The sequence below is a fragment of the Hemicordylus capensis genome, chromosome 3 (genome assembly GCF_027244095.1).
Source record: "Hemicordylus capensis ecotype Gifberg chromosome 3, rHemCap1.1.pri, whole genome shotgun sequence".
Classification (NCBI taxonomy): Eukaryota; Metazoa; Chordata; class Lepidosauria; order Squamata; family Cordylidae; genus Hemicordylus; species Hemicordylus capensis.
In genome coordinates this window covers 123,811,435-123,837,225 of record NC_069659.1, presented here as the reverse complement: position 1 = coordinate 123,837,225, position 25,791 = coordinate 123,811,435, and the positions used below count along the sequence as shown (strand labels likewise).

The 25,791-nt window shown below is 43.9% G+C and overlaps 1 long non-coding RNA gene across 1 annotated transcript; it reads left to right on the top strand.

The window, feature by feature from the left end:
• The first annotated feature begins 2,674 nt into the window (after positions 1–2,674).
• On the top strand, positions 2,675–25,428 carry LOC128351337 (uncharacterized). The gene is made up of 4 exons (XR_008319716.1): positions 2,675–2,759; positions 19,581–19,821; positions 22,782–22,911; positions 24,420–25,428. It is a non-coding gene; the product is annotated as an uncharacterized LOC128351337 (long non-coding RNA).
• Positions 25,429–25,791: the final 363 nt, after the last annotated feature.

Below are 25,791 nucleotides of genomic sequence, written 5' to 3'. Positions count from 1 at the left end.
CAGTAGCCTACCAGAGATGGAGAGAGGGAGAAGCTCCCTACCCTCAACTCTGGTTAGAAATTGTTGCCGCTTTTGGATGATACAACACTGCTTTCTAACCAGATTTATTGCCCATGAAACAGAAGAGCAACCAAGGGTGCACATTCAGGTTTGTGGCCAGGAACCTCAGGTCCTTTTTCAAATGGAACCAAGGGGTCCCGCATTTGCACGACCACAAACCCCAACATGGTTGCCCGCAGTTTGGCATGATGTCCAAAGGTGGCCACTCTCTCTTAGGGTGGTTGTAAGGGGGAAATGGAGGGGGAGAATTTTGTAATCTGCCCTGCAAAACTTGGAGGAAGGAAAGGATGGAAATGTAATTAAAAATAAAATCGCCGATCCAGACCATCTGTGCATAGAAGCCTGCTTTTGAATATGAAAAGGCAATTTCTGTTGTTTCTACCCTCTGCTGAAGGGGTATTTCCGAAGCTGCAAACAAATGATTAGCATGCTATAGGACTAGCTAGTCCATTACACAAATGGTAAATGCAGACAGAAAAAAAAAATACTGTTCTACCAATGTTTACACACAATAAGACTGTGTAAACAGTATGCATTAAGGACTGCACAGGCTGTTTTAAAACTCCCCAAGCTTTCTTGGTTCTCTGCCTTTAGGGAAATGCTTTTGATATGCATTCCACCAGAACATCTGGCAACACACTTGAATTCTTATTATCCCCCTGCATGCCTGAAGTAAAATATATCATTTAATTAAAAAACAATTAAAAATAAAATAGATGAGAAATCCACCGAGGTGTAAAAGAGCATAATCAATCACTAAAGGGAAACACAGTTTTACAGCAAAACAAAACTCAGCTTCAAGGTTGAGTTTATATTGAAATATCAGTGGCAGCCTACAGAAATGAAATCTGTCACTGGAGCAAGTCAGGAAAAGTTCTGCCTTCAAACTGTAGCTGACATGACTAGCAAAGTACATCATGAAAGAATTGTTTTGACAATACTAAAACAAGATTTGCAAAGGGATTCAGGGATACTAGAGACTAACTGTCAGGAACTCCAGGGTTTCTTTCAACCAGGAACCTGATGGTGTACAAATGGGACCTACCTAACTCAGTCAGTTGGGTCTGTGTGCATTGTAGGCTGAGGCCCTAAGGCCCCTTTCAGGCACAGAAGGAAGTGTGGAGGGAGTAGAATATAGCCTCTGACACTGGCAAAAACAATAGCCCTAACCACACATTATGTTCAACACTCATGCAATGAATGTATAGTGTACACATGTACAAATATGTTCACAAGTACAGTTATTGACACATTATGTGTAGCTATGCACTTAATGTGTATTGCTACAATTAAGTGTAGCAATACACTTCCTATTTGTACCATGCACTTGAAGGGCCTGTAACCAGGATCATGTTTAAAATTCATTCATTCACATTCTTTCACACAAAAACCTATACAAGTGTACAGACATCTGTACAGCTATACAACATAATGTCTGAAGAGGGCAAATGAAGTCTCCCTATCTGCCAAACCTGATAAATACTAGGTGCCTCGTTTTTTGAGCCCTTGCCTGGTAAACATAGTGGTACTTTTGGAACGTCAGGCCTTGGACCCCAAGCTAAAAAACATGCATGGAGGTCTCAATTCATGGGTTCAAATTACCCATTAAGCCTAGATGAGGGATAACAAATTGAAGCTGAATCCAAGCAAGATGGAGGTGCTCATTGTGGGGATTCAGAATTTAAGAGATGGGTCAGATCTTCCTGTGCTGGATGGGGTTACACTCCCCCAGAAGGAGCAGGTACGCAGTTTGGCAGTGTTCTTGGATCCAGGCCTCACCCAGGTATCTCAGGTGGAGGCTATGGCCAAGAGCTCTTTCCATCAACTCCGGCTGATTCGACAACTGTGTCCATTCCTTGAAGAGAACGACTGCAAAACAGTGGTGCATCAGCTGGTAACCTCCAGGCTTGACTACAGCAATGCGCTCTATGTGGGGCTGCCTTTGTATGTAGTTCAGAAACTTCAGTTAGTTCAAAATGCGACAGCCAGATTGGTCTCTGGGATAACCTGGAGAGACCATATTATGCCTGTCTTAAAATAGTTGCACTGGCTACCGATATGTTTCCGGGCAAAATACAAAGTCAGATGCGTAACCAGAGTGGGGCAGGCAGGGCACGTGCCCTAGGTGCCAGTTGCAGGAGGGTGCCAAGTGCCTGCCATGCCCCACCCCCAACCACCACCGTTGTGTGTGTATCTGTTACTGTGTGTGTGTACTGTTGTGTGTGTATCTGTTACACACCGTTGTGTGTGTATCTGTTACAGATACTTTTAGGAGTTTTTTTTAAATCCCCACCCCGGCCGGGCACCCGCTGCCGCCCCCACTCACGCAGCCGCGACAGAGATCTGAGTCCTGGGCAGAGAGCCTGCGCGCTCGCCCCCAGCCTCCCCGAGCACAAACTTTCCAGTTATTTTCAGGGAGCATTTGCTGCCTGAAAGCCTCTATTCCCCTTTCTCTCCCACCAGAGAGGGAGAGAAAGCGAAAACAGATACTTTCAGGCAACAAGCCTGCCCTGAAATGAAACTGAAGCGCTCGCCCTGGCTCTTTAGAGCTTGAGGCCACGCCCCCTTTGCATGTGATATCATCACATGATACATCACATGCAAAGGGGGCGTGGCCTCAAGCTCTAAGGAGCTGGAAGTAGCTCTTCAGTCTCTTTTCAGAGCAGGCTTGCTGTGTGAAAGCAGCTCTTCGCTTGAAGGTGTGGTCCTTTTTCAGTAAGCAACATTGTGCAGGCAACCCCTCTCCCCATCCAGCTCAAATCCCATCTTCCTTTCTTTGGGTGGGCTTTTCTCTGTTCTCTGTTGTTAGAGGGGATTAGATGGGAGGGGTGGGGAGGAGAGTAGGTATTTAGCTGTGCTGGCTTGCCCTTCCAGCAGCACCAGTTTGTTAAAAATTGATTTTGTGATTTAAGTCTTGTCTTTTAAAAGAGTTGACTATTAAAATGTGCAGTAAATCATGTGTAATTGAAAAAGGCTTGTAATTGTAAATGTAAGTGAAAAAGATTGTTTTACATCTGAAAGTTGAAGACACTTTCTAGAACTTACAATAAGTTTTTCATTTACTGCCAGGCATGCACACTATGTAGAAATAGACTTGTATTAATGTGCATAATGCAGTCACCAAAAGAAACATTGAAAAGCTTAATATGCAGAGACCGCTTCTATGAGGCGGATGAATACAAGTGTAATTGATGGATTTCTTTGTGACTTTTCCTGAGAGCCAGCATAGTGTAGTGGTTAGAGTGTTGGACTCGGACCAGGAAGACCTGAGTTTGAATCCTCATTCAACCATGAATCTCACTGGGTGACTTTGGGCCAGTCATGTATCTCTCAGCCTAACCTACCTCACAGGGCTGTTGTGAGGATAAAAAAACCCATGTACACCACTCTGAGCTCCTTGGAAGAAGAGAGGGATATAAGTGTAAATATAAATTTAAAAAATGGGCACATGGATAAACAAAATCTTTCTTCCTATGCTGTTTGCTCTGATGTATTGGAAGGGGAAAGAAGGGAAGAGTTTGATTAACATTCCAGAATTGTTCATAAGTGTACCCCTTAAGAATTAATTTATTAGTTTTTCTCTCTTCCTTGCCCTAACCTTGAGATTCCTCGGCTATAGCCCTGCCTGCTCATTTTGTGTATCTAACTCTTAAGATGGAGTGGGTTTTTTGTTTGTTTTATTGCATGTTGTAGCTGTATGTGCATGTAGGCTGACTTGTGTTTTGGAGGAGGCACTGAGGCTGTAAGGCCCCACTCTGAATGCAGGTGCGCACACACTGCCTTGATAGTGGTTAGAGTGCTGGACTAGGACCAGAGAGACCCTAGTTCAAATCCCCATTCAGCCATGAGACTTGCTGGGTGCCTCTGGGCCAGTCATTTCTCTCTCAGCCTAACCTACTCCACAGGGTTGCTGCGAGGAGAAACCTATGTACACTGCTCTGGGCTCCTTGGAGGAAGAGTGGGATATTAAAAATGTGAATGTTGCTGCTTGCTGGCAGATAGCCGCTGGGGGTGGGTGGGCAGGGGGTTGCTAATACACACTGCTGGATTTGGAATGCAATGAACATGCTGATCAGGGAATGTAAGGACTACATCCAGTCTCCAGTACCTCTCTGAATAGCTGATAGGTGTGATTCCTGCTTTTTGAAGAAGGCTATATCTGTGCTGCCTCAGCAATTTGCATCAGTGAAAGCAAGTAAGGTGCAGTTATAATTTTCAGTTAGTGCCATAATTTGTTAATTAAAAGATTAACAAGCTTGACTTTTATTTTTGAGCTGATATTATGGTGAAGTTATCTGAAAGATGGGTGTCAGATACTTGGGGGGGTGGGGGGTGGCGCAATTTCAGTGCTTGCCCTAGGCGCTGTTTTCCCTAGATATGCCTCTGTACAAAGTGCTGGTTATTACCTTTAAAGCGCTAAACGGCTTGGGTCCGGGCTACCTTAGAGAGTGCCTTCTTCAGTATGATGTCCATTGCTCATTGAGGTCATCTGGAGAGGTCCGTCTCCAGTTACCATCGGTACATCTGGTAGCGACTCAGAACCGGGCCTTTTCTGTAGCTGCTCCTGGCCTATGGAATGCACTCCTGGCAGATATCTGCAGTTTAGGCTTGTTGATGGCCTTTAAGAGAGTCCTCAAAATTTACTTGTTTGGCTTAGCCTTCCAAGCCTTTTAAATTGTTTTTTTTTAAAGTATTTTAATTAGTTTTAAATTATTTTTAGATGTGTTTGAATTGTTTTTAGCACGGTATTTAAAATGGTGTGTGTTTTTATGTCTTTTTAAATTTGTTGTACACCACCCAGTGCCTTTGAATGGGGCAGTTTAGAAATTAGATAGATAGATAGATAAAAACCCAACTTGACCCTGACAATAATTCCTAAATATTCACTGGAGACCGTTATTACATATACACAGTTTTCAAAGTTTTGCCTTAAGTGCCTTAAAAGTAAAGTGTGCCGTCAAGTCGGTGTCAACTCCTGGTGACCACAGAGCCCTGTGGTTGTTTTTGGTAGAATAAAGGAGAGGTTTACCATTGCCATCTCCCTCACAGTATGATATGATGCCTTTCAGCATCTTCCTATACTGCTGCTGCCCGATATAGGTACCAGGTGAGATTCAAACCAGCAACCTCCTGCTTGCTAGGCAAGTCATTTCCCACTGTGCCATTAAGTGGCTTCTTAGCTGCTCAAAAATTGCTATCATGTTTGAAAAGTTCATATATACTGTAAATAGGTTTGGTTTGAACTTTTTCATTTATTTTATAAGGGGTTGGGTTTTTTTTAAGCTTTATATAGGCATGGTGGTGCTTGTATAATTAAGGGCAGTGTGGAAATTGTTTTCCACTTTTATAAGCCCTGAACATTCTATCAGTTATAAAATGCAAACCATCTGTCCAATCTTCCGGAAATTTGGCACCTAGAAACCAGATGACAGGTGCCAATTTCTATCAAAATGTAGTACAGATCTGTTGAGAAATGACTTAAGATGCAGGATTGCCATCAGTCTTAATAGAGGTGGGAATGAAGATGAAGTGCTGCACCTGTTGGATTTCTGCTTGGACATTTACTATAGTAGGTGACATTTTAGTAAGAACTGTGCCATCGCAATGCACAATACAGACATTTATCAGGTGCATTTATCAGAAAGGAATCAGGGAAGCAGCACCTATTGAATCCTACATTCCTCCTCAGTCCAATGCCAAGCTGAAAAGCCAAGATGTTGGTGCACATGCACAGACCCTAATTTGTAAAGCAAGCATAATATATGAGACTGTACAAAGTCTTTAGACAGCTTACATGGTGCAGAAGTTCAGGCGACCATCACAGAGAAGAAATTATTTTAAAATTATTCATATTTGCCTTTTGAGTGTTCAAAGCAGACCTTCACCCTCCTTCCCATCCTTGCAATGAAAGTTGCTTAACTACATGCTCAAGCAATGGGATGGTTGTTTTGATAAGAGGCTGAAAACAAAAAGGTTTATGTTATAGTGCTATTGCATACATCTACAAGTGGGACTGGCAACCATTTGTTGAAGTGTATCTGCAGCCTGTATGTGTTCTTGTTCAGAGCTCCAGTCATCCTGGAACATAAACTTATAGTTTGGTTGTGGGGGGCAGGGAAAGAAAAGGGGAATCTTTCCCTCAAAACATCTGTTGAGAGCTCTTCTCAGATTTTTGTTAAAAATTAATTTAATATTTGCTTTAAAATTTAATTTAAATTTAACTTTAAAATTTAATTTAATGTATGTTTAAATTTTAACAGATTTTTAAGCTTCCCCCCCCCCCAACCCCCATAGGATCCTATGGGAGTTTTGGGGAAAATTTAAAATTTTGTTTAAAAGTAACTACTTGCTCATTTCTTTTGTGGGTTGGGTGGTAGGTATCATCCATCATACCCTACCACACAACCCACTTTGGTGTCGCTAGTAGCTACCCATGGGGAACAATGGGGTGTTTCGAGTTTCCCTAATATTCCCTATGGCCAGTAAAAGCTGCACTCACAGAGTGCATGCACACACGTTTGCATTGCAATTTGCAATGCATTTTGCAGCCCTGCCTTGAAATGCACTTCAGAAGCACAGAGCAAAAGGGATTTTGTCCCTCACAACACAGAACACACATTTCCAACACAGTCCAAAAATGACCAAAAAAAGAATCACTGACCAGAATCCACTTCCAGCCACAGTGCCTGTGCTGCAGTAACATCATTGGCACAAGTTGCTCTCACACACAGTTATGACTGCTTACATTCCTAGCATTGCAACAACTGCCACAGCAGTACCCTTAGCAGCAAGCATATCCATAAATTCAACTAGAGCATCTTCAGCCACAGTACACCTTGCAATGCAGACTGCAAAGCAGAGCAGTAAGTGAAACACAAGTTAATCTCAAGGCCAGACATGGAGCTCATCACAGCAATCACCAAGAAATATCACACGAACACACACACACACACACACACACACACACACACACAGAGACATATAACGGCCTCTGTCCATTTTTCATCACAACATTATCTCACAAAGCAAACCACTCAAGGAAGGCAGGCACTCAATTTCTGTCTTTGTAAATCTGAGATCCAGCAAAACCAGATAGTTATAGCAGCAGTAGCACAACCTATTATATTCAGTGCTGAGAAAAGATAACCACAAATTAAACCTTCCTTGATTCCTTCCTCCTCTCTTGAGGTATCCTCTTCAAGATACTATAGGCGCTCTCTCTGCCTCCCAGTCCTTTTGAATACATTTTGAAATGTCCTTCATAAGTGTTCCCCCTCCCTCCCCACAGCCAATGGGGGCACAGTTGATATGTATGATCATGATATAAAAATGATCATGACAACACTTGATTTGTATGATAAGAAGTCAACCAAGAAGCAAGGAGATCACAAACCAATCAGAAGCCAGTGCCAGAAAACCAATCAGCAAGGGGAAAACAGGCTTCCAAAATGGCGTTTGAAACGTCAAAATGATAGGGACATGGTAGTTCTGCTCCAAGCTCCAAAAAGACCCTTTTTAAATAGGGTGTTCTGTTTCGAGCTCAAAACACTTGAAACAGTCTGTTTCTAGTCAAAATGTTTCGCTGTCGAAATGTTCTGCACATCCCTAGTGTCTTGCCTGTGCTCACCTCCCTTAGCTTAATAAAGATCTATTACATGCATAATTTGATTCCTTTTAGAAACATAAGCTTCATGTTACAATTACAGAAAAGTACCTTTAGTGTTTCTCAGACTTTTATTCTTCTTCAGAGTACAGGACTCCTGTGCTACATCATAGGCAAAAATGTACCAAATAAGCTTTTCCTAGAGATTAAATGTACCTGTGATGTTTTTGTTGATCTTATATCTATTAAGTGCACATTCAGATCATAGGGGACCATGTAAGATAAATCACATGGCAGTTTGACAAGTAAATATATAAACTATACTCAAGTATATTGGTCCTTATCCTTGAGATCTAATTTTTGTTGTTCTTCACACTCTGAGCTCATTGAGTCTCTCATGTTCTGACAGATGAAATCCTCTCAGCACCACTGACTCTGACTCTTCCTGAGCTTTCATGATGCTTGTCCCTCCTTCCTGCTGCCTGTCCACTGTCACATCATTTGGCTTCTCCTACCTAGGCACAGGGAATACCAGCAGGAACTAAGGAATGGAGCTCTCACCTAGAATTTCTCCTACAAGCCCTCTAGCACTGTCCTGATGTTATCTTATCCATGGAGCAATCCTGTGAAGGGACAGCACTCAGAGCTGTGCCTGCTAAGCAGGCCCCATCATGATGCACCTGATAGCCATACCCTCCTGGTTGTCTCTGGGTACAGCATTTGAGAAGACACTGAATGCAGCCACGGAGCATCTTGAATTCTCCATTAGAGGAAGTCTCCCACTTTTAGCACTGCCCTTCTCAGACAAATGCAGACTGCCATCAAGGGAATGTGGGTCGTGAGCATTGTCCCACTACTCCCCCACAAGATTGCTATCCATGGAAGGGATGATGCCTGAACAATGTTCTCGAAAAAGACCTGCACAGGCAGATCACTGTTCATAATGTTGTTCGTTCTGTCTTAAAAATGCTTCCCATTGACTCCAGCAAATCTCACAAGCTCTGTAAACTCCATTTAAATATATGGAAATATGTTCATGGAAATTGCCTCAAGCATGACATAAAATGTAGTCTGAGGTGTTTTTCCCTCTCTCTCATGGTCATGAATGGTGTGGAGAGAGTGACTAAAGCATCATTTTCTGTCTCATGACATGAGAATATGAGGCCAGCTAAAATTGATTGGTGATACATTCAGGCAAGACGGCTGAAGCCAGCTGCTTCCGTTTCTTTAGATGAACGACCTCAAAACAGTGGTACATGTGCTGGTAACCTCAAGACTTGATTGCTGAAATGCGCTCTATGTGGAGCTGCCTTTGTACATAGTCCAGAAACTCCAGTTGGTACAGAACGTGGTGGCTAGGTTGGTCTCTGGGTCATCTTGGAGAGACCATATCACTCCTTTGCTGAAAGAGATACACTGGCTGCCAATAGGTTTCCGGGCAAAGTACAAAGTGCTGGTTATGACCTATAAAACTAACTTGGCAAACATCCCCTGCTAACTTGGCAAAGAGGCACCTGTTAATGTGGTGATTCTCTTTATTTAGCAGGGGGAGAGTAACTGGCCCTATCCACCCCCAGCACAGTACCTCCAGTGACTGTTGCTGGTGTCTATCTCATGGTTTTTTTTAGATTGTGAGCCCTTTGTGGGCAGGGAGCCATCTTATTTATTTATTTATTTATTTCTCTATGTAAACTGCCCTGAGCCATTTTTGGAAGGGTGGTATAGAAATCAAATTAAAATAATAACAATAACAACAACAACAACAATAATCCTCAATAATAAGGTGAAGAATGAAAACACCAAACAGTATCTGATCCAATAATAATAATGATCCAATAATAAGCTGAAGAATGAAAACGAAGAATGAAAACACCAAACTGTATCTGATCCAAAAATACCACCTAGATTCAAGGAAAATTAGAGAAGTCCTGGAAATAATAAAACAGCTAATAACAGCAGTGTCAAAGAAGGTTAGCAGATACGAAGCCAGAATTACACAACACAGGCAGAATCTCCAGTTCCAATTGAATCAGAGACGTTTCTACCAAAGCATAGAAGGAGAAACTACAAGAAACAGACACACCAAATAAAGAAGAAACGGTGCAATTCTGGGGGAAATTATGGTACAATACAATAGACTATAATAAAGAAGCAGGCTGGGTGAAAGAGGTCGAAAAATGTAACCAACAAATGCAAGATATAATAATAACACCAGAAAATAAGTGAAAGAGCAAAGAAAATTAAAAATTGGACTGCACCAGGCGACGATGAACTGCATGGCTTTTGGCTTAAACACCTAACAAGCCTTCATAAACAACTATCAAAACAGTTCAATCACATTTTGCAAGGAGGTGATATTGAACAATGGCTAACAACTGGGAAAACTCATCTCATCATGAAAGACCCAGCAAAAGGTGCAGTTCCAAGTAATTATAGACCAATAACCTGCCTTCCAACCATGTTCAAATTATTAACTGGAATAATAGCAGATGAAGTGATGCAACACTTATTAACTAACAAACAGCTTCCAGTTGAACAGAAAGGAAATTGTCCGAACACCAGAGGCACAAAAGACCAGCTGCTGATTGACAAAATGATTTTAGAAAACTGCAAGAGAAGAAAAACAAATCTAAGTGTTGCACGGATTGACTACAAGAAAGCTTTCGATTCATTGCCTCACACATGGATACTAAAATGTTTAGAAACAACTGGTGTCAGGAAAAACATTCAGATATTTATTTAAAAAAACAATGAGCATGTGGTGTACACAGTTAACAATCAATGGCGAGACACTTGGACAGGTTAGCATTAGAAGAGGTATTTTCCAAGGGGACTCACTATCCCCTCTGTTGTTTGTAATTGCCATGACTCCACTTTCACAAATACTAAACAAAACAGACCTCGGATACCAAACATCTAAAACATCATGTAAAATAAAGCATCTGCTGTACATGGACAATCTGAAGTTGTATGGAAAGTCCCAGTCAGAAATCGAATCACTGCTAAACACTGTCCGTATATTCAGTAGCGATATAGCGATGGAGTTTGGACTAAACAAGTGTGCTGCATGAATAGTGAACAGAGGGAAAATAACAAAAACAGAAGGAATAGAACTGCCCAATGGAAGCAAACATCAAGAACCTGGAAGAGAAAGAACATCACAAATACTTGGGCATTCTCCAGGCTGATAACATCGTACACACTGAAGTTAAAAGAAAAATTGGAAGTGAATACATCAGGAGAGTTAGAAAAATCCTCAAGTCCAAACTCAATGCTGGGGACACCATACAAGCCATAAACACCTGGACTATACCTGTTATCAGATACACTGCAGGAATAATAGACTGGACCCAGGCAGAGCTAGAGACACTAGATCGTAAGACCAGGAAAATAATGACCATCAATCATGCTTTACACCCCTGCAGTGATGTAGATAGGCTATAACTCCCACGCAGCACAGGTGGAAGAGGAATGCTGCAAGTCCATCAAACAATAGAGGAGGAGAAAAGAAGTCTTGAAGAATATTTCATGGACAGTGAAGAAGATGCACTTAAAATGGTCAATAATGAGAAACTATTCAACACCAATGAAACAAAGCAGGCCTACAAGAAAGAACAAGTCAAGAACCGAGCAGAAAAATGGAAAAATAAGCCACTGCATGGTCAATATTTGCACAATATAAGTGGAAAATCAGACATCAGCAAGACCTGGCAATGGCTTAAGAATGGCAACTTGAAGAAAGAAACAGAGGGTTTAATACTGGCTGCACAAGAACAGGCACTAAGAACAAATGCAATAAGAGCAAAAGTCGAAAAATCCACAACAAAAAGCAAGTGCAGCCTTTGTAAAGAAGGAGATGAAACCGTGGACCACCTAATCAGCTGTTGTAAAAAGGTAGCACAGACTGACTACAAACAAAGGCATGACAAGGTAGCAGGGATGATACCCTGGAACATCTGCAAAAAATACAAGCTACCTGTAGCCAAAGATTGGTGGGACCATAAAATTGAAAAAGTTGTAGAAAATGAAGATGCAAAAATATTATGGGCCTTCTGATTACAAACAAACATCTGCCACACAATACACCAGATATAACTGTAGCTGAGAAGAAAGAAAAACAACTTTTAAAAAATGACATAGCAATACCAGCAGAATAGAAGAAAAAGAAATCGAAAACATAACAAATACAAAGATCTACAAATTGAAATTGAAAGGCTGTGGCAGAAAAAGACCAAAATAATCCCAGTGGTAATTGGTGCCCTAGGTGCAATTCCAAAACAACTTGAAGAGCACCTCAACACCATAGGGGCCACAGAAATTACCATCAGCCAATTACAAAAAGCGCTTTACTGGGAACAGCCTATATTCTGCGACAATATCTATAATAATAACAGCAACAACACTGATAATAAAATTCAGTCATCCCAGGTCCTTGGGAAGGACTCGATGTCTCCATAAATATTATTATTATTATTATTATTATTATTATTATTATTATTATTATTATTATTAATAATAATAATAAAGCCCTAAACAGCTTGGGCCCTGGGTATTTAAGAAAATGTCTTCTTCACTATGACCCCCACCACCCATTGAGGTCATCTGGAGAGGTCCATCTCCAGTTGCCGCCAGCTCGGCTGGTGGCCGCACAGAGACAGGCCTTCACAGTTGCTGCCCCGAGATTGTAGAATATGACGGAAATACGATCCTCCCCATCTCTGGCATTTTTAAAAAAGCATTTGAAAACCCACCTCTTCACCCAAGCTTTTTCAGCTTTTTATATTTTTAGGTTTTTAATTTTTTAAGTTGTTTTAAGTTTGGTGTATGTTTTAACTTGCTTTATGTTATTGTTAACTGCCCAGAGATGAAGTGTACAAATTAGATAGATAGATAGATAGATAAGTATTTTTCCACATGATACATCTTGTTGGGTTTAGTTTGACTGCTCCATCTGCTCTCTTCAGGGGTGGTGGACCAATTAGAATGGTCCATCCCCATAGGTTTATGGATCTGCTTGGTTTCCAAACAGACCTCGGGGAGTTTCCATTGTCCAGAGCTGATGACACTGTTGAGGCCCTGGTGAAATTGGAATGTGGAGTCAGCCTGAGTATTGACATGGTCATTCCTAAATGCCCTTGGTGGAGCCTGTTCTGCACTTTGGTTTTTCTCAGAGCTTCAGGCAATGAAACAACTTGGATGGTGGCTGGAATGACACTGGAGGAAGAGTTGTGATTACTGACTGAACATGTGCTAGAGCCCATTTTAAAGACTACACTTTGGTGGTGGGGGTGGTGAATAAACACTTTTTCTCTGCCTCCATCATATCTGTTCAGTGCAGACACATTGTATGCTCTTGTCCCTTGCCCCCCTCATGGCTAATTAAATCTGCCAGGGAGGATACAGGAAGATAGTTGGAGGCTATTATCAATGCTTCATTAAGGAAGGGCAAGGTATCACCATGTCTCAAGGAGCCAATGGTAAGACAATTATTTAAAAAGCTCTCCCTTGATCCCTCCAACCTGGACAACTATAGACCTGTTTCTAACCTTCCCTTTCCGGTTTCTGCCCACTTGACGAGGTCATAAGAGAGGGCTCTGCTCCACGTGCCAACAGTGAGGAGGCTCAGCTGTCATGCACGTGGGGCAGGGCCTTCTTGGTTATTGCCCCCTACTTTGGAATGCTCTCCTGATGGGCATCCACTCCTCAGTCTCCATCACAGTTTTTAGAGAGCAAGTGAAATCTTGGCTTTTTACCCAGGCTTTTATATGGGTGTTGTTTTTGTTGCTGCTGCTCTGTATTTTATGTTCCTATTGCGTATGTTTTTTTAAAAATTAATTAGATTTGTATTTTTAATTCCAATTTAATATTTTTATTGCATAACTGTTTTATAGCCTTGCATTGTTTTAAATATTTTGTAAAGCACCTTGAGATTGTTTTAATTTAAGGCGGTATAAAAATGTAAGAATAAATAAATAAATATTTTATTTGTGGAAGTCTTTTGCCACAGAATGTGAAATTGGCCATTAGCTTTACAAGGACATTCACATTAAGAGAGGTTCTTCCAGGTCTATCAATAGCTAAATAAAACCTTCACAATCAGAGCCAGTGTACATCAAAATACTTGATGTGGGGACAAACAATGGAGGAGGACTGTTTCCTTTATACCTTGATTATGGTTTCCTTGAGGTAGCTTTCTGGTGGATGGGATGGATTGGTCTCAACCATTTTCTTACGAGCTTTGCACAGGCTGAAGTGTAGTTAGAGATTGTTTGTTTTGCAAAATATACAACTGATCAGAGTATATGCCCCAAGAGGCTTTCAGACACTAGACACACAAGGGAAACAACAAAGGATGGGGTGGGAAATAGAAGAATATGTGAGCATTTCAGTTACACATGTTTGAGCTTAATCACAGTAGGGAAATATTTCCAAGGGCTTCACAGAAAAAGTGGGTTTTAAGAAATGATTTTAAAGAAATAAAAGAGGAAACATTGCAAAGAGTTCTGGGAGAGAGTTCCTGCCAGGAAAGAAGGGAAGATGTCTGAGGGAGCAGGAGACCTCTGGACATTTGAGGATAGTGGAGCTGTCATAGGCAGAACTGTAATGAGATATGAGAAATGGAGATGGGAAAAACCATGGAGAACTTTGAAGGTCAGTGACTTTAGAGCAGAATGCTAGGTGGATGTGAAGAGCCAATGGAAAACCAGCAAAAAGGAGGTTACAATAGTCAAGGTGAGAGATGACCCAGGGCATGAAAGTGTATTTTGTTCTTATGTTTAAGCTGAAAGCTTGATGATAAAACACTGGTTGCAGTGGGAAGGAAATATAGAATCCAACAACTGTAACAGGGATTAAAGAGGTCTCTTAAAAATTGTTTCTCTCATTGCCTCTTGATCTGGGAAAAAAAGAAAAACATACAATTAAATTTGAGTTTTTTCCATCCTATCTAATACATACTATTGCTCTAAGATGACCACACTCCCAGACCTGTAATCCTCATTAGACTATTTTCATACTACTTCATACTCTCAGCTGCCAGAAACTGGATAGTAAATTGAAGGGAAGTGCATTAAATGGATTTTGTGTTTGTTTCAAGTTTGAAACAAATGGAGATGGAGGTGGCAACGGGGACATCAACAGAGGCTGCTCAAACCCCACCTGACCTCCCAAATGACAGCCTAGGCCAGCTTCAGTCCGATTCAGGCCTCTGCACATGCACAGAGGCTATTTTTGTGACCTCTCTGCATGTGCACAGGCCATTTACATCACCATGCAAATTGCATAGTGATGCAAATGGCCTGTGCACATGCATGGATGTCACGAATAAGGCCTCTGTGCATGTGCAGAGGCCTGAATAGGACTGAAGCTAGCCCAGGCTGTCATTTGGGAGGTCGGGTGGGGTTGGAGCAACCTCTGTTGATGGGCCAAAGCCGGCTGAGGTTGCCATTTGGGAGGCTGGTGGGGGGATCTGGAAGAGTCCCCACCACCATCTCCGATGCCTCATCTGCAGGCACCACCACCATGGCCGCCGCAGCTGCCCCACTGCCCCACTGCCCCAGCACCTGTATTTTAAAGGTAAACCCCCCTGCTAACTTGGCAAAGAGGCACCTTTTAACATGGTGATTATCTTTATTTAGCAGGGGGAGAGTAACTGGCCTTATCTACCCCCAGCACAGTACCTCCAGTGACTGTTGCTGGTGTCTATCTTATGTTTAGATTGTGAGCCCTTTGGGGACAGGGATCCATCTTATTTATTTATTATTATTTATTATTTTTCTGTGTAAACCACCCTGAGCCATTTTTGGAAGGGCGGTATAGAAATCAGATAGATAGATAGATAGATAGATAAAAACTACCTTTTATCTTGCCCCCCTGAACTTACTCTGGGTGAGAGGGGGGGGAAACATTCATGACAACACTTGATTTGTATGATAACAAGCCAACCAAGAAGCAAGGAGATTGTTAGCCAATTGGAAGCCAATGCCAGAAAACTAATCAGCAAGGGGAAAACAGGCCTCCAAAATGATGCTTGAAACATCAAATGTTTCAAATTGAAATGGGGTTGTTTTGTTCCGAGCTTGAAACAGGCCATTTATTTAAAGGGCGTTTTGTTTCTAGCTCAAGACACTTGAAGGCCCATTTTGAGTTGAATCATTTCGAAGTTGAAACGTTTTGCACAGCCCTAGTAAATGGCATGGCTACCTACTCCTTAGTCACTTCCACCCAGGACAATGTTTTTTCTTCTTCTGCAGAAAGTGATGAAAGAACCAAATGAAACTCCTTTAACATAGGCATGTAAGCTGTTAAGGGCAGTGGAGTGGATTCCCCCCCCCCAAACATTGAAATGGCCAGAGACACTGGTATAGACAGCCAGCTAAGATGTCACCTGTACTGTTTTGTGCACCCTGGAGCGGCATGAATTAACAGGTTCACCTTATAGGGAAGGACAAATGTATGACAGCTGCTTGAATTATTTCTGGTTCTATCTTACTTTCACTACAATATCTATCTATATATTTATCTTAAATGTACCCATGACTAATCCCATGTGTGGCAGTTCTCACAAGAGTTCATGAGCAGCTGCCGGATAGCAACGGGGATAGGCAAGTGAGGGAAAAGAAACTGCTAGCCAGGAAAATGGCTGAATAACAGCCATCGGGCAGGGTTGGCAAGAGGAAAGCGGTGGCCATTGGGTGGGGAGAGGAAAGTGGCAGCCGGGGGGAAGGAGAGAGGAAAACCAAGAAGAGAGCTAGAAGCGCAGCTGCTCTGTGCCTGGTTCAACTAGTATTCTAATATAATTCTAATTTGTGGCCTGCTCAGCCTTGAGCATGTCCTGCTGTTCCCTACCTCAGCCCGGATGACACACCTGGCCATCTTCCGATGCTTCCACTATCACTTTTCCACATTCACATTGGTCCTTCTGCAATAGGAAAGAGTTAGCCTAATTTGCCTTCCTTCTTTGCACCTCATAGACTTCCCATTTCCACAATGGAATCTCCACACAGAGGCGTAACTAGGGAAAACGGCGCCTGGGGTAAGAACTGAAATTGTGCCCCCCCGCCACCCCCCCGCCGCCCCTCCCCCACATACATGGCCGCTTTCTCGCCATCCTCCCTCAGGTTTCTGTCGATCATCTTACTCCTTTCCACCGCCGCCTTGTCCTCTGCACTCAGGGTGCAGCCCAGCCCATCCTGGGGGCTTTTGATGATGGATGGAGTTTTTTTTTTAATATCAGGACTGTAGAGAGGAGGACTGTGCTTATCGTTTCCTCAAAATATTTCACTACAGTTGTTAAAAGAGTGTGTGTATGGGGACTGGGGGGAGGATAACCCACCCCACCAAAAAGGAGGGATGCGTGTGTATGTGTTAAAAGTGCCTAGTTGTCAGCAGTCATATGCCCCTCTGCAGATACACTAAGGCAAGCTAGTCCTCAAAAAGAGATAAGCACGCTCTCGCCCGCCCACCCTGCGCGCGCTTCCCTTCTCCTGCTCCTCCTCAGCTTCTATGGCTCGGTTTTCTCCAGGCAGGGACACAATGCTGATGCTGTTTGTACAGCCAAAAAGGCTCCGGGGCGCCGCCTCGGTCCCCGCACACAGTAGCAGTGCCTCACCCGCGCGCACCTGCACTCTGCCTTGAAGCCAACAACACCTCCTTAACTGAAGAACTGTTGAGTCTCGCTCGGCGACTCGCGCGCACCCGCGCTCTCTCTGTCATGTCGGTCTCTGAAAGAAAGGGGAGGGGGTGCACTTGAAGTGCATGTGCAAAAAGAAGAAGGCAGAACCCGGTGGGGGGACGGTTAGCATTTGGGACGATAGTAGAAAGTGAGGGGAGGGGGGAAGAGAAGGGAGAAGAACCCTGGATGAAAATGTTTAAAGGCGGTTACTATTACGCCCACTGACTGGCTTGATTCCATCCTGCCTTCATCAGAAACTACGCCCGCGTGACATCAGCGCGCGCATTATTTAAACCTATAAATAAATAAACAGACAGGGGAGGAGAGGAGAGAGCGAAACCTTGGGGGGGGGATTGAAATGTAAATGGTTGTCTCCTACTGGGTAGCGGGAGGAGGCAGTGAGATAAACGGGTACGAGGCGAGTCAAAGAATGTTGGCAGTGAACGGGCGCGGAAGGGACAGCTCGTGGGGGAGGGGGCACCGACGCGCTCCCTTGACTGCTGCTGCTGAGCCGGAGAAATTTTTATTAATTTTTTAAAAAAAAACATTTTTTGGGATGGGCGGGGGTCATTGCGGCGCCCCCATGTGACCCACAAAGATGGCACCTGGGGCACATGCCCCCCCTGCCCCCCCATCGTTACGCCTCTGTCTCCACATTTCCACAATGTCCTTTAAATAATCAACTCATCCATTCAAAGTTGAATACTAGACCTGGGCAAAAATATCTCATGACTATTTAACTATTTCAGCTGTTGTGTCCCCCCTCCCAGTAAGTAAGTAAGTAAATTTATTACGGTCCTCAGACCAGGCTCTCCCAGTTTTCACTCCCATAGAAATGGGGGGGGGTGTTTGCGGAGGGTTATTTATTTGCCATAATTATTTTTCATATTTAAAACCAACTCGAATATGATCTTATAAGTGTAACGAAAGGGTTCCCCTTATACACACAGAACAGCAAGGGGGCAGGTGCTGAGTACAAAATGGTGCAAGAAAAATACTTGATCCTAATACCTTTCAACCAAATCGTTTTTTACGGAAGTGACTTTAAAATGTAAGAGAAAAATACATATTTCTCCCAGCAGTAGTGGATTATGTATCCACAGAATGCCTCTCCCCTCCTCTGAGCTTGCAAGCTTCGAAGGGGGGCAGGATTGTGCCTGGCCATTTATGGAAGGTGGGAAACAAAAATGGTCATCTTCTTGCCCAGTGGATCACATGACCCCCACCCAGCCAATGGGGAGGCAGGCTCTATGACCCCTATATGTGTGCTGCCCCTGCCTCCCAGATTCATTCACTCGGTAACGTGGCATGAGGCAGGAATTTCAGCGTGTTGCTCTTGGTTGCAGAGAAGGAATACCAGGACCACGCTATGGGGCATTGGCCCCTGCGGCATTGGCCCTTATTTGGTGGAAAGGGAACTGCTTGTCTTTGTCTCTCTACCACATTCGCTCACAGTGGCGGGTGTCTGGGCGATCCCTGGCCCCTTTCGCTCTCCTTTCTCCCACTGCTTTTTGTCCACACCTCCATCTCCCCGCCCCATAGTGGGTATTCAGCATTGGGAACCGAGTCTCTGTTGTTCCCCATTTGACACCTTAATTGTTAGGCATGCCATAACTGCCTAGTGCTTCAGGAGCCAGGCTCTCTGTTCTTCCCCATGCCTTCTTCAGTTTTAGTAGCTTTGAGTGCCTGTTTCTTTTCGTGTTTCACCATCCCCTTCACTCTGCTCTCTCAGTCCGTTACAAGCATTGGTCTGGGACAGTCTTCCCTCTAACAGGAATTCCCAGATGTTGATTACAAGTCCCAGGATCCCCAACTGCAATGGCTTTTGCTTGGGGATTATGAGAGTTGTAGTCCGCAACATCTGGGAATCCCTGTTAGAGAGAACAGTGGTCTGGGACTAGGGTGGCTATGGGGCCTTCAACCTCCCTCCCCCCCCCTTTCCTTCCGTGCTGCTTATTTGGCAGTGTGGGGCTGAGGGGCCGTACCTCTTTGCATTCTGGTGGCACAGACTCATTCTCTGCCACCTTTTGTGAATTCCTTTTGCATTTTCCTTGTGTGGTTGTTATGCTGATTTACATTGGAACACTTAAGATGCCAACAAAAAATGGGGAAATGATCTCGGAAAGACAAGGGCATAGCTCCTGCACCAAAATCCCAACACCGAAGTGCCCTGTCCCTGTTTTCTCATCTTCATCTGAGGATGAAGGTGCGTTGTCTATGGCTGCTGTTCTTTCTCATCTGTAGGCATTGGAGAAGCAGAAAGCAAAGCAGGACCAAGTGGGCAAGTCTTCTAAGTCTGGGGTGGATTACAAGAAGAAAACTCATGTTAAGTCTCAAATTTTGAGCTCATGCTAAGCTCATGCTAAATTGCAGCAAATTAATGTGTGCTTGGAAAAGGAGGATGCCATCGACATACCCCATGAACCCTCTAGTCCTGATACTACACCTCAGCCTAATGCATCTAATGCTAACCTAAAGCCTCAGGGTGAGTATCATGTTGCCAGTGTATGGTGAGGGTTTCCTTCCTGGCCGGGTTATCCTGGCTATGCACTGCCAATGTGACCTGGTGCACAGGTGTCTCAGCAGGAGCAACAGCCACATCCTACACCACCATTGACCACACAAGTCACTTCCTGGGAGAAGAAGTGGCAGGTTTCTGCTATGGCGGCTGTAACTCTGAAGTCTGCAGGGCCTGTCCCCGATTCTACATTTGTCCTGTTTCTCTGAGCAGTAAGAATTACCCTATAAGAACATAAGAGCAGCCCTGCTGGATCAGGCCCGAGGCCTATCTAGTGCAGCATACTGTTTCACACAGTGGACCACCAGATGCCTCTGAGAAGCCCACAGCAAGAGGAGGATAGCAAGGGAGAAGAGTTGGTCCTGTGGTAGCAAGCATGAATTATCCCCTTTGCTAAGTAGGATCTACCCTGGTTGCATTTGAATGGGAGTCTACACATTTGAGCACTGTAAGATATTCCCCTTGGGGGATGGGACCACTCTGGGAAGAGCCTCTGCATGCTTGCATGCAGAAGGTTCCAAGTTCTGTCCCTGGCATCTCCAAAATACGGCTGAGAGAGACTCCAGCCTGCAATCTTGAAGAAACCACTGCCAGTCTGGTTAGACAATACTGGTAGCCATTGATAGATCATGAATTTGTCTAACCCCCCTTTAAAGCCACCCAAGCTAGTGGCCATCTCCATATCCTGTGGCAGAGAGTTCCATAGATTAATTATGTGCTGTGTGGAAAAGTACTTCCTTTTGTTGGTCCTCCTTAATTTCCTGATCTTTATTTTCATTTCCTCTCTCTGATGTTTCCTTGCCTTTGGGTGATCACTTGCTTATATCAACAAAAAATAAAATAAAATTGGAGGAATGAATATGTTCATATATTTTCTCTGCTGTTCAGGGAGCCTGAGACAAAGGAGTCTGACAAGGCTGATAATAAAGATTTAGAAAAGGTGAAGTGCCAGCAAGTTGATAGGCACTGATTGATTATGTGGTGTATATGGGAATTGAGTTGCAGAAGCAATCGGGTCGTGGTGCATCTGTGGTAAAATATTTGGATATTATTTATCATGCCTTTTCATAGTTCAGTGGTCTCACTTGGGCCAGGTACGATGAATAATTCAGGATGCATTTGGCCTTAAACCAAGCCTTGTTTGGGGACTGCCATCAACCACAGCTGTGGTTGCAAATTATGACACCAAGTGCCCAATCTTGGGTGATTATTTAGAGAGTGGACACTTGCTAGTGAAGTCTCCTGTCATGGCTAGTAGAGAGCAGGGGGCTGAACAAGGGGTTCAGTCCTGTCCTCTTTGCTGAGAACATTCCTCCATCCTCTTTGCTGGGAAAATTGCTGGGAATATCCTCCAGCTCCTCTTCCCGCCAGCAGTGTCATTTCCATCACGTGTTTGCTGTGTTGAGGATCACACCCCTTTATTTCAAGCCCTAGAGGCTGGGGACTCGGGCTTGGGCCAAGGATCAGCAAAGTGGTAAGAAGGGGTCAGGTGGTAATGCCCCTTCATCTCCTAAGGGGATCTAGCCCAATCAAGCTGCAGCCCCTGTTGCACTTGCTGCTTCACTAGCCTGTTCAATATGATGCACATTATTTGAGGGAAGGGTTTATTTTTGGCTTTCACATTTCTTACCACAGCCCTAGGGTGCCATAAATGGGCCAGAAGTCAGTTTTGGGATTGGTGCACATTGTGAATGCTAAGATCCAGAAGGCTCTTGACTTTGGTCCTTTTGGTGAGTCCCCTGTGCCCCATCTCTGTGTGTCACCTCTTGGTGTGGTGTCCAAAAAGTTACCTAGTGAATATTGCTTAATGGACCACCTGTCCTTCCCCAAAGGGGACTCAGGTCACAATGCCATCCCTAACCATCTTTGTTTGGTCCTCTATAAACCCTTTTATGTGTCAGTGGCAACCATATGGTCCCAATGGGTTGGGGCAATGTTGGGTAACTGCAATATAAAATCAGCTTTTAGACTCCTTGTTCATCCCAATGATTTTGATCTCTTGGGTTTTTCCTTTGACAAGTTCCATTTTATGGATCATATACTTCCCATGGGCTGCTCAGTATAATGTGCTCCTGTTATTGACATGGTCATTCGTTTTTTGGATGACTTTCTTTTTGCTGGACCAGGAGCTTCATCTCACTGTGGGTTGCTTATGGGCATCTTTCAGAATTTGATGACCAAACTAAGTGCTCCATTGGCAGATGGAAAAACTGAGGGCCCTTCTACATTGCTTTTCCCCCCTTAGGATTGAGATTGATACAGTGAACCAATGTTGTCATCTTCCTCAGGATAAGATCAGTGATGTCATCAGTTGCTTGCAGGCCTTGGCCTCAGCCCATTAGGTAACACTTTGTGAGATGTAGGTTGTCATAGGACATCCTAAATTTACCTGCAGGTTTGTGGCAGCTGGTCCCCCCTTTCTGCAGAAAATATGGGATGCTGTTACTGGGATTAGATCCCTTCATCACTGCATTCAGATAATCCAACCATCAGAGCTGATGTTTGCATGTGGTTGGAGTTTTTAAGGGAGCTTAATGACATCTCTTTCTTCTAGAGGCTGACCTTCAAGTATATTCAGATACACCTGGTGCTTGTGATTTGGGGCTTTTCTTTTGGGGTCAGTGGTGCTCAGCATCCTGGGTTGCCCAAGGTGTCACCCATGAACTCAAAAATACTTTTTGGAGTTTTTTCCTGTTGTGGTTATGGTTCACATCTGGGTAACAGAGATTTCTGACAGGATGGCTCAATTCTGGTGCAATAATATGGCCACCATCCAGGTTATTAACTCCAAGACTTCTTGGAGCCTTCAAGTTATGAACTTGGTTCAGAAGTTTCTCTTGCAGTGTTTGTGGCATAATATTCTGTTTGTCTTGTGCCATGTTCCTGACCTAGATAACAGCATTGCAGGTGCATTATTTTGGATGCAGGTGGAGTGGTTTTGCGCCCTTGTGCTCACCCCAAGGTTTTCCTAGAGGACCCGTGGAGCCATGGATGCTTGAGGTAGCATACATCAGCCGTTGGCACCCAGCATTAAGGCACAAGACACCTCAGCTTTATGTGAGTTTAGCCAGTTCTGGCTTTCCTGGCATTTTTAAGACATATGGCACATTCCCATCTCACATTTGTTGCAGTTTTGTGTGGAGTTACATACCTGTGGGTTGTCATCTAGTTCTATTGGGGGTCGCCTTGCTGGCCTTGCCTTTTAGTCTAAATTAAAGGATTGCAAGGATTCCATTGCTGATTAAGTTAACATTGGGGGGCTGGGCATGTCCTTGCCCCTCCATACCTGATTCATGTCACCCATTTTCACCTCAATTGTTTCAGCGGGTTTTAGTGCAATTTAATTCCATTTGTTTTTCTGAGATTGAGGTACTACTGTTTAAAGCCGTGATCCAGTGTCTTCTTCATTGCACTGTGGATAAGCAAACTGCTCATCACTTTAAGGATTTACACTGATGGGCAGGTGATGGACCGTTGGGACATCCACCTTCTGGGTACTGAAGCGTCATTTGAATTAGATCATCCAAAACAGATCAGAGGGGCCAGGGTACTTCTGTTCAACTAGCATGGGACTTGTCCCCCAAGCAGTACCCAGTGTATGCTGTAGGCAGTTACCTTATATTGATGGGTAATGCCCAAGGGCCACTCTTTATACATGCCAATTCAGCCCCTCTTCCAATTTCAGAAGTAGTCATGACTGCTATTGCTAAAGAGGGACTTCGGCCATCTGGGCTACATTCACTGCTGTGGCAGCTGGCCTTCCTGAAGGCCAGATTTGCATCTTGGGCTATTGGCGTTCGACTGCTTGTCATTGCTATATTAGCTTCCTTCTGATGTCTAATTGACATAGAATTATCCATATAACGGCAATGAAATACACATTCTCCAAAAGTACACAAACTTTTCAAGACCTCTTTAAAGCGCAAGTCACCACTGTATAGCATTGAAGCTGATATGTAACATCAAAACATTTGCTATTTAATATCTGTTTTATGTTTGATTTTATTTGTGCATTAAAGGAGTCTTGAAAAGTTTAATTGACATTGAGGTGAGTCTCATGATCAGTGAGACCCACTTTGTCCAGGTTTGCGGAGAGAGTGGCCTAAGCCCGCTCTCCCCGCAGATGAGCAGGGTGGCCGGATCGGCCGCCCACATGACTGCCGGCTCCATGACGGAGCCGGCGGGGACTGGGAGGATCGGGGGCCATGCAGCTCCCAGAAGTTCAGTATGCCCTGCGCAAAACCACAGGGCATACTGGAGAGGCTGCTTTTCAGCCTCCCGGTTGGGGGTCTACTCGTGAGTTGCTGTGGTGTGGAGCCACACCGCGGCAACTCGTGATCCAAAAAAAACAGGTTTGTGGAGCGCTCGCTCCGCAAACCTGGTTTAAGGGGCGGGTTACTTGAGCAGGTTACCCGCTGAGGAACCACCGAGCTCGCAGCCAAGCCCAGTGGGTCACACAATGGGATGAAATTGGGCTAGCGGAGGCTAGCCTGATTTCATCCCATCGTGTGAATAGCCTCATTGAGTATTTAGTTATCTGGTTAATTCTTTGTTCATTCTTTCAGATATTTGAAGCCACATGTTGCCTCTTCGGGTTCTCATTTGTGTTATCTTTTGGGCCAGTCGAAGGGCCCACTGCACTGCTGTTGGCATGCATTTGGGCTGTAGTGGCATCACTGAAGTTGATTGGCTCAGCTGGTGAGGGATGCACTGAAGCTGACTCTTTCCTGTTCTGGATGAGTACTTGGGAAGGACACACACCTCCACACATTTTAATTCTTCATCTTGGGGGCAATGATTTGGGCCTCTTGAAGGGCAAAGCCTTGATTTTGCAAGCAGTGGAGAACTTTTGGCCTGAGTTGTTACTTTGTTTGGTCTGAATTGATCCTTCACCAGGAATGGAGAACTGAATGGCATCCTCGTTGCATTAACAGGACATGAAAGAAAGAGAATCAGGAGGTTGGTAGGAGCTTGTAGTAATCGGAGGTATGGTAATAACTCACCCTGATATTTCTCACGATTATGAATCTTTGTACAGGGCAGATGGCATGCATCTTTCAGACTCTGGGAATGACCTGTTTCTCAGAGACTTGCAGCAGGGTCTTCAGAAAGTTTTGGGTTTGTGAGGAAAGGAGAGGGTAAACAGGTTCCTCCCCTTTGGTGGCAAGTGATTGCAGGTCTGGGTAGGTAGGCTTATCTATCAGTCTTTGGCCAAAGGCACCATTTTGTTGATGGGAAACGCCATGGAACAACCTCTTAGCGTTTTGTGACCTGGGGAGGTTGGGAATCGAATCCTTTGTTGGGTTTCTCAAGTCACTAGCTCAAAGTTTTGTGGCTTGGGGTGGTGAATCAAGTGCCCCTCCCTCAACACAGGTTACTGTGTGGTTGGGAGGCAGCCAGGAATTAAATTCCTGACAACTTCAGCACCTCCCCATTCACCCTGTTTTGGGAGGCAAGCCTCTCTTGGAGGCTGTTGCCTACATGGGAGGAATCCTCTCACTCTGGCTAGTTTACTAGTTATTGCCTTGTCACAACTTTGTGTTGAATTAATAAAGTGTGGCCTTAGTTCATCCATTTATCTGTGTCCAGTCTTCCTTAGGTCTGGGTGCAAACATTGAAAGGGTTACTTCTGAAGGGTTTTGGACAAATCCTAAAAAGACCAACTTGGATATAAAATTAATTTTTGGATAGCAAGAACTGTCTAATGATAAATGTATTAAAATTAAATTCCCTTCTTTGTTGTCATCTGAATAGATGGGCATGTCCAACTTATTCACAACTAATAGGTTTACGCAACTTATCCATAAGAAGTATACCCTGCTGTTTAATGACTGTGCCACCTTGCCCAACAATATGTTTACTTTCCTTCTTTTCCTATCCAGCCCATCAGGGTTGACAGCTGCTCACCAAACTTTCCAAGACACAATTTTTGTTCAA